Source organism: Phyllopteryx taeniolatus, chromosome 7 (genome assembly GCF_024500385.1).
Source record: "Phyllopteryx taeniolatus isolate TA_2022b chromosome 7, UOR_Ptae_1.2, whole genome shotgun sequence".
NCBI classification, from domain to species: domain Eukaryota; kingdom Metazoa; phylum Chordata; class Actinopteri; order Syngnathiformes; family Syngnathidae; genus Phyllopteryx; species Phyllopteryx taeniolatus.
In genome coordinates, this window is record NC_084508.1 from 24236204 (window position 1) to 24245776 (window position 9573).

Consider the following 9573-nt stretch of genomic DNA (forward strand, 5'->3'; position numbering starts at 1 on the left):
ATGTGCTAATCAGTCCTTCACCGTGCTGCTGGTTCCAAATTATTATCTAAATAATATTTGTATCTGATTTTCCTTAATAGTCTATGTAAATGACAGTCAACACAATTTTCAAGTCATCAACCGTTACAGCACAGGTGTCAAACTCAAGGCCTTGGGGGCACATCCAGCTGGCGGGCAAAACTGATTGAAAAGATTCTTGCTAAAATCTGTATCAAAATTTCATATTCCTATATGTAATAATTTAATAATGTTGAGATATTATGTGTTAATGTATTTCTGTTAACAAACCGCTTTTTTACAGTAACTTGAACAGTAGTTGAACAAACTAGTATATTACTTTTTATTTGATATTGCCTTAATTTAACCAGGTCGGTCCCATTGAGACACAAGGATCTCTTTTTCAAGGGAAGTCTGGCCCAGACAGCAGCTAAAAACACAAAGTTTCAACAATTAAAACAGGTAATATTCACTCAGTAATAAAATACGCTAAAACGAAAATACATGGTATTCAGAAGCAATACAGGTAAATAAGAGTACTGTCAATTAAAAACAAGCGCAGGAGCGATATGAAGATGCTACCAAGTCACTAACATGCTGTATGCTTGACTTCTGATTTCATAATGAGTTGCATTGTATGTGTATATTGTATGTAATAATATGTAATATGATGAGGCAATTAAACATTTACGTGGTTTCAGTCATAAGGGCCCTCTAAAGGAAACTGTAACTGTTATGTGGCCCGCGCCAAATAGAGTTTGACACCCCTGCGTTAGAACGTTGTTTTTTTAAAAATAAAAATGATAACAGTAATTTTTTAAACAAAAAACTTTAAAATGCCTTGTTCCAAATTATTTCGCACAAGAGTTTCAAGACATTCTATAGGTCTTTTTTTTTATTTCCAGGATTAGGAGGTCATGTTCATAAAGCTATTTCAATCACAAGCATCTTAACAGGTCAAGTTACATTATAACATAGGACCCTTTATTTAAGAGCAGTTTCACAATTTTGACATCCATTGAACTTGTGTTTTTTTGGGGGGGGAGAGTAGATTTTCTCCTTCAATTTCTTTATAGGATCTCAGAATAGCCCCCCAGAGCTGTTGTTTGGATGTGAACTGCCTCCCACCCTCATAGATCTTTTGCTTGAAGATGCGCCGAAGGTTCTCAACATCATGAGTTTCTCTCGCTTTGTGCCCAAGGCAACCAATGATGCAGAGGTAGTCCCTGGAGCATGAGATGGTGCATTGTCATGTATCAAGATGATCATTTTTACAGAAATCATGGTTGTTCTTGTTGTACCATGGGAGGGAGTGTTAAGTCAGAAACTCCCCATACTTTTCATAGGTCGTTATAAACTGAAAATCATTGTCTCCTGCCATGCACTGCACATAAACATTGTCCTCTCAGTAACTGTCTTGCACACACTTTCATCCATCCTTCCATTCTCTACCGCTTATCCGGGTCGGGTCGCGGGGGCAGTAGCTTCAGCAGGGACGCCCAGACTTCCCTCTCCCCAGCCACTTCATCCAGCTCTTCCGGGGGGATCCCGAGGCGTTCCCAGGCCAGCCGAAGGATGTAGTCTCTCCAGCGTGTCCTGGGTCGTCCCCGGGGTCTCCTCCCGGTGGGACATGCCCGGAACACCTCACCAGGGAGGCGTCCGGGAAGCATCCGAATCAGATGCCCCAGCCACCTCATCTGGCTCCTCTCAATGGCTCCTCACACTTTCAAGCTTGGCCAAATATCCTCAATTAATATGTTTGAAGGGGGAGTGTGTTCTTACCTTTGTTGGCGTGGAAGTCTCAGGAATGAGGTGGGAAGCAGGGTGCCTCGAAGAGGTCTGTGGGCATTGTGGGTGAGCTGCACCGTGTCCACCAAAGAGGGGGTCATGATCTTAAATAGACAAAGTGCTGCTGGATTATCCTCTTCAAATGTCTCCCCCCTGTTAGTGCTTTACACTGTGAGCTTCCTGTACACACTGACAACAGCTCTCCTCAAGCCATACAGTACACACAGTGGATGGAAAGATGGATAGAGAGATGAAGAGATCCATAGGTAGATAGATACAGTACATACATACATTACATCGATACATAAATACATAGACGGTTGGACAGACAGATAAGATCTAAACAGTAGGTAGATAGATACTGTAGATATGTAGATGACAGATAGATAGATAGATAGATAGATAGATAGATAGATAGATAGATAGATAGATAGATAGATAGATAGATAGATAGATAGATAGATAGATAGATAGATAGATAGATAGATAGATAGATAGATAGACAGATAGACAGATAGATTTAGTTGGGATTAAAATAACAATGAACGTGAAATTATCCTCTTCTAATCCTTCACAGTTCACAGTGAGGTTAACGTGTGTGTTATTTATTGGTTTTAAACCCTCAGTAAACTAATCACATTGTAGAATTTGACCCCTCACCCCGGCAAAGCCTTAAAGATTAGTGACGAAGGTGTAATGTAGCCTGAGTAAAAGCCCCCTTCAAGGCAGGAAGTGTTCTGCTGTTTTGCCGTTCAAGGCCACAAAATCTCATCCATGCTTACCTCTCACATATAACATTCATGTGAATTACTTTCAAGGCTAAGTTTAAAGTAGGTGTGTTATTATTATTTTTTTAAATATGATATAATGCATTTGAGGTCATAATCTACTGTATACAAAACATACAAACTCATGTTTGTGTTTGTACAGTATATGCACACATTTATATATATATACTGTGTATATACAATGTATATATACTGTATATAAATTCATATATAAAGATTCATAAAGAGTGCTTAAAGGTACATGTCAATAAACTACAAAAGTTGTGTCAAAAGCTCAATTTAGTTAGGTAGTTCAATTAAAGAAGTAAAACTCATTGTGGAGATGCACTACACACTCAAAGTAAAAAATCTAAATACTTCATGTACACTGTATTGCCAAACATATTCTGACTTGACTCAGATATGAATTTAAGTGACATCCCATTCCTAATCCATAGGGTTCAGTATGACGTCAGTCCACCCTTTGCAGCTATAACAGCTTCAACTCTTGGGGGAAGGCTGTCCACAAGGTTTAGGAGTGTGTTTATGGGAAATTTTGACCATTCTTCCAGAAGCGCATTTGTGAGGTCACACGCTGATGTTGTACTTTATATCAATGCCGACAAGTGTATTGTGCAGCCAGTTGGAGGATGAAGTCATCGAGATGTATGGCAGGTTCTTTTGGAAAGAACCTCTTTCGTAGGACCTCTTCTATCTCTGTCACTCTGTATGTTGGGTGTCCCTGTGTGTTCACATCTTGGTCTGTGTGTGTTGAATTTCAAAGGCCACTCACACACAGCTTTGCTTCCTCACACACACACACACGAACACACACACCATAACGTTCTCATCAACGCACACACACAACAGTGTCAAGGTTGTCTTTTTTGTGTGTAGACTCATTAACAGCTCTTTTTCTCCACAAAGCCAAACTTGAATCACTAGAGCCTCCGCCAAGACACTATAAACATGATAGAGTTCTGTTCCTACTGCAGCGACGTCATCTGAATCTTTAAGCAAGTCAGAAAGCTGCCTACATTTTCCATTATTTCCTAGTTTTGAAATAGGTTGAGTGACAATATGTATGTGTTGACTAATACAGAAAAAATATAGCCTCTAGCTCATTTTGTAACATTAGTATTATTTTCTTGAAGCCCTTTCTTATCCCTCGTTTTCCTCCTGACTGCTGCCTGCTCTTTCTTACCTGCAGATGCTCTGATAGGAGTTCCCTGAGGCCACAAACCAAAAGGCCGGAGGATCGGTTTTTATCACAAATAGGGACACGGCACAGGCACCTCGAACCCTGGGGTCCTCCCTCGCTGGGAGGATGTGTCAGTGACAGCTTTATCCACAGATTGTCAGAGCAACACATTCAATGTGGTGTGAATACACACTGTCAAGGTCAAGTCGATGTCGCAGGTTCCGAGGATGTAAAATATCTAAAAGGCCACCTAAGTAAAAAAAAAAAAAATTCCCATGATTCCTATGTGACACACTGACATCCCACTGACCTTGTGCGTGTGCGCTCTGAAACATTACGTGCTCCAGACATTGAAAGTCCCCCCAAAAGAAATGAGTCATTTTATGACGGGCAATCATATTTCACTGCACCAAAATTTCATGCTTGTAAAAAGGTTTCCAAAAGGGCCCATTGCTCACGTCAGAAGTGACCTTCACTGGCAGAAATTTTATCACTGATTTTTACTTACACTTACATTTTATTTGTTAATGAAGACACCTGCACAACCCAGTGAGGTCTATTACAAGACCTGTATAATACATTTATGAAACTAGTGATGTTCAGTTTTGATTGACACTGTCAAAGAGTTAGCAATATGTTTATCATCATGGTTGTAATTTCTAGGGGTGTAGATCTACTCTCAACGGGTCTGAACCTGCAGAACCACATCTTTGTAAAGCGCTTTGGGCACTGTGATGGTGTAGCTAAGGCGCTATATAAGTGCAGTCCATTTACCATCTTTCCATAGTCATTAAGTCACAAGCCACTGTAATAAAGGTCAAACCAATCACAATCTCACAAAACAACACACACACACAGACATCCCCTCCTTGAGCCGTCACCTTATCGTGGTGGAGGGCCTAGCTGTGGGGCTCGAAGACGAGCACCTAGTGGCTGGGCCTGCACCCATGGCGCCTGGCCGGGCACAGCCCGAAAGGGAAACGTGGGTCCCCCTTCCCATGGGCTCACCACCTGCGGGAGGGGCCATAGGGGTCTCTCTGGCAGGGAAGGAGCCCGAGTTGGAGTGTGAGGTTGAGAAGTTCCGACTAGATATAGTCAGACTCGCCTCCACACACAGCCCACGGTGAGAGGCGCCGAGCAGGTGTAGGTATACTCATTGCCCCCCGTCTCGGCGCCTGTACATTGGGTAGCCTCCCTCCGCCTTCGGGTGGGGCGCGGGTCCTGACTGTTGTTTGTGCCTATGGACCAAACAACAGTTTAAGTACCCACCCTTTTTGGAGCCCTTGGAGGGAGTGCTGGAGAGCGATCCCGCTGGGGAATCCATCGTTCTGCTGGGGGACAATGCTCATGTGGGCAATGACAGTGAGACCTGGAAGGGCGTGATTGGGAGGAACGCCACGCACCCCCACGGTCATAACCCGAGTGGTGTTCTGTTATTGGACTTCTGTGCTCACCACGGATTGTCCATAACGAACATGATGTTCAAGCATAAGGGTGTCCACGTGTGCACCTGGCACCAGGAGACCCTAGGTCGCAGTTCGACTTTGTGGTCATGTCATCGGACTTGCGGCCGCATGCCTTGGACACTCGGGTGAAGAGAGGGACGAACCTGTCAACCGATGAGTCTGGCTCCGATGGTGGGGGAAGATACCGGTCCCACCTGGCAGGCACAAATGTATTGTGAGGGTCTGCTGTGAACATGTTCCGCGCCTCCATTGCCATTATTGAACAATAAATTGCAGTGGCCTTCCCCAAAGAAGTGTGGTCACAGATCCAAAAAGTGAAGAACGAAAGACTCCAAGCACTGGTAAATACATAACAGTAAATCACAGCAATCCCCATGTACTGCGGCTGCACGATTATGGCCAAAACGATCATCATGACTATTTTGACCAATATTATAATCACGATTATTCCTCATGTTAGGGAAAAATCTTTATTTTTATTGCACTACTTTTCAACAAGCAATATGTAACAGTTTCCAGTGAAAAAATAATCTTTAAATAAGAATAAATGATCATAATAAAAAATAAATGTACCCAATAAAAATAACAAATTAAAAAAACTTTAGCAAGGGCTAACTGAATAAATATGCTTTTACAAAGTGCAATGATGAATTTCAACTTAATGGAACCAAATAGTTAATGTATAAAACATAATAACAGACTGCAAGCACCGACATTTGAAAATCCCCGTCAATATAGTGCACTGCCATGGACGGTACGTCTCCGTATTTGTGCTTGACCATTGGTCAGTCGTGCATGGTCACAAACTGCAAAGAACTTGAAAGTTGTGATTTCCCTCTCTCTTTTTTATTTTTGTATTTTTTTTTTACTGCAGTCAGGCCAGCCGAACGTTTGATGACAAGGCAAGCCACTACAACGATTGTTAATAGTGTCTTAGGCTTCATTAAGGGCGCGCACTGCGCTCCGTGGCCAACTTCAAAATAAAAGCTTAAAATGGGATTGATGTCAAATGTAGAAATATACGAAGCTTTTACTTTGAAGTTGGCCCTCTCAGCCCGTTGGTGGAGAGGCGGCATGAGGCTTGCTGACTCGGTTACGGGCACTGCTGCAATTGAAGGACTTTTCATATGCAGCAGTGCCGCATTTTAAATATCACCGAAGATAAGGCTCATGTAATAGTGGCAGCCAAAATTGAGATCATGATTAAAATGTTATTAATTGTGCAGCCCTAGTAGATACCATGCAACATTGGCGTAATTTATGGGGGGAGGGCAGGGAGGACATGTCCCGTGCACTTTTTTTTTTAGACGGCAGTGTTGGTCCCCTGCAGTTTATTACTCTACAAAAAACAATGTCCATCCATCCATCCATTTTCTGAGCCGCTTCTCCTCACTAGGGTCGCGGGCGTGCTGGAGCCTATCCCAACTGTCATCGGGCAGGAGGCGGGGTACACCCTGAACTGGTTGCCAGCCAATCGCAGGGCACATAAGAACAAACAACCATTCGCACTCACAGTCATGCCTACGGGCAATTTAGAGTCTCCAATTCATGCATGTTTTTGGGATGTGGGAGGAAACCGGAGTACCCGGAGAAAACCCACGCAGGCACGGGGAGAACATGCAAACTCCACACAGGCGGCGCCGGGGATTGAACCCGGGTCCTCAGAACTGTGAGGCTGACGCTCTAACCAGTCGTCCACCGTGCCGCCCCAAAAAACAATGTGATAAGATAATTCCGGATATTAACAGGCACTAGGACCACGCGGAACCCCCCGCCAATTACAGCAGTGCATTGGTCAACAGGGTATCTGGTGGCCCAATCACATCGCTTAGATGTTTTAACCACAGCCGTTAGGTCGTAGATCAACCAGCGTAAGGTAGCAGCCCGCCAATGCGACGTGCCCACGTGGCAGCCACGTTGGGGAAGTCGACGTTCCCATCAAAGGCAATCCATGGACATTGAAACTAAGTCGTTACTTGCTCAATTTCCAACCGATTTTCACGAGTTTTACTTTTTTTTTTGTCAACGCCAAAGCGTGTGGTTTCTTTCTTTCTTTTATTTTGTTATTGAGGTCACAAATTGTTTGTTATTCCCAGTTCCCTTGTTGATTGGGCGCGACCGTATGCAGCACAGTGTGCTGATATCCTTTTTCTTTTGGCTGTCCTGCCGTCCACACATGTTAAGAGGTTAGGAAAAGAGAACAAAGAAAAGTCGCGGCCCGGGTATAACCTGCCGGCCGTAAAATAAAGTTGTTGTCCCCTTGTTTTACGGCCAAAACTGCGTCCCAGCGTGACGTCGCCGACCAATCATAGCTTCAGCCTAGTGTTTGGGGTCCGTTCGGAAATTCAGTCCAATGCTCGCGTCGCGCCCGAGACCGCGGCACCCAGAGACAGAGCGTGTTCCACTTTCTATAACTTTTCTACTGAACGTGGTGGCTATTGTTAGGGACGTGTCAGTACATCCGCCATATTGAATGTGGCAGTTTTACATATATCGAGTGGCACACACACTACCAACGCTCTGAGTTACCGAAGGTTCCGGGTTGCGTAGAGCGCGCCCGGCGTGAACTTCCCAACGCACCCTATGTTGATACGGTGTGCGTTTGTTGTGTCGGTGCGAGTAAGTGTAATGCAATTATATGTTTTATAGGGATATCTGGATGTGTATCTGTAACGGGATGCATCAAATCAAAGTGTATGCAGTGTTGTGTAAGCGTGCAGCCAGTGATTTCGAACACACACACGGAATGCGCTGACCACATTGACTTCCCTCAGCTTGGCATCCCCGTAGGCACGCAGCTCAAAAGGGCGCACGGCGTATGATGCGGCGTCCTCCAAAGACAAGGCAAGTTTCCAGATCCCTGATAGAAAAGGGGAGCAACAATGAAGGCAGCCAGTGAGTGACATAGGACAGCAAGAGGGGAAACTGAAGACATTGTAGGTTATAGATCTCAGCAGCGAGTCCTCTTTGTATTTCAAATCCTCTAAACAAGCGCTTCTCAAACCTTTTACCCCAATACCACGTCAAAGAAATACTTGGCTCTCCAAGTACCACCATAATGACCAACAATAAAATACAGCTGCGTAAACTGAGGCACAGGGCTTTTTCCTCTCAAGTATATTTAATGTTGTAAATCACTGGAACATTATGCACGGTTGGAACTTTAACACTGTCCTTAAATATAGAAAATAAAATAACATTAAAAAACGACTTAGTAATTCAATTAAGATGTGTTGCACATAAAAGTTAAATAACAATGGTTTCAAAACAAACATTGCTGAATGATTAAATGCAAATGTAGAAGAACAATCATCTTTTATTGTTATGAACATGCATGCGTGCACACAAAATTTGTTCTCTGCATTTAACCCATCACAGTGAACACACTGGAGCAGGGGGCAGCTGAAGCGCCCGGGGAGCATTTCGGGGTATCAGTGTCTTGCTCAAGGACACCACAGCCGTGAGTCCGGGAGATGTTGGCGGATGGTCCAGGCGGATGTATTGTAGTGGATTGAAAAAGAAAAGTTGAAGCCGCTGCTACGTACACAGTTTGAACATATAATTCAGTGATTCACATACCACTGGAGCACAGCTGTCAAACTCAAAGTCCAGGGGCAAGATCTGGCCCGTCGCACCACTTTATGTAGCCCAGTAAAGCAATTAAAGTGTGTCTACGTCATGTTTTTTGCTCAATGTGTTTGTTCTTTTACATTTTTTTATTTTAACAGTTATTACAAGATTTATTTATTTGTTTATTTTACCATTCTTAACAAAAAGTGAACAATTGTACATGTAATATTTGTGTATCACAATTTTCCATGACTGCTGATTTCAAATCTAATTTATTGTTAACAATATGTGTAATAATACATTTCTGGGGCAATTGTGTATATGAAATAATATGTTGAAGTGACTATACATTTACAGTGGGTACGGAAAATTTTACAAACCTCTTAAAATTTTCACTCTTTGTTATATTGCAGCCATTTGTTAAAATCCATCCATCCATCCATTTTCTGAGCTGCTTCTCCTCACTAGGGTCGCGGGCGTGCTGGAGCCTATCCCGGCTAACATTGGGCAGGAGGCGGGGTACACCCTGAACTGGCCAATCGCAGGGCACATACAAACAAACAACCATTCGCACTCACATTCACACCTACGGGCAATTTAGAGTTGTCAATTAACCTACCATGCATGTTTTTGGGATGTGGGAGAGAGAGAGAGAAACTCCACACAGGTGGGGATTGAACCCGGGGAAGAAGAGCCTTGGTGAGAGAGGTTTTTTTTAGTCCTATATAGTTAAACTATTAATATTGAAAAGCGGTGTCACTCATTTTTTTTTTCCACTACACAT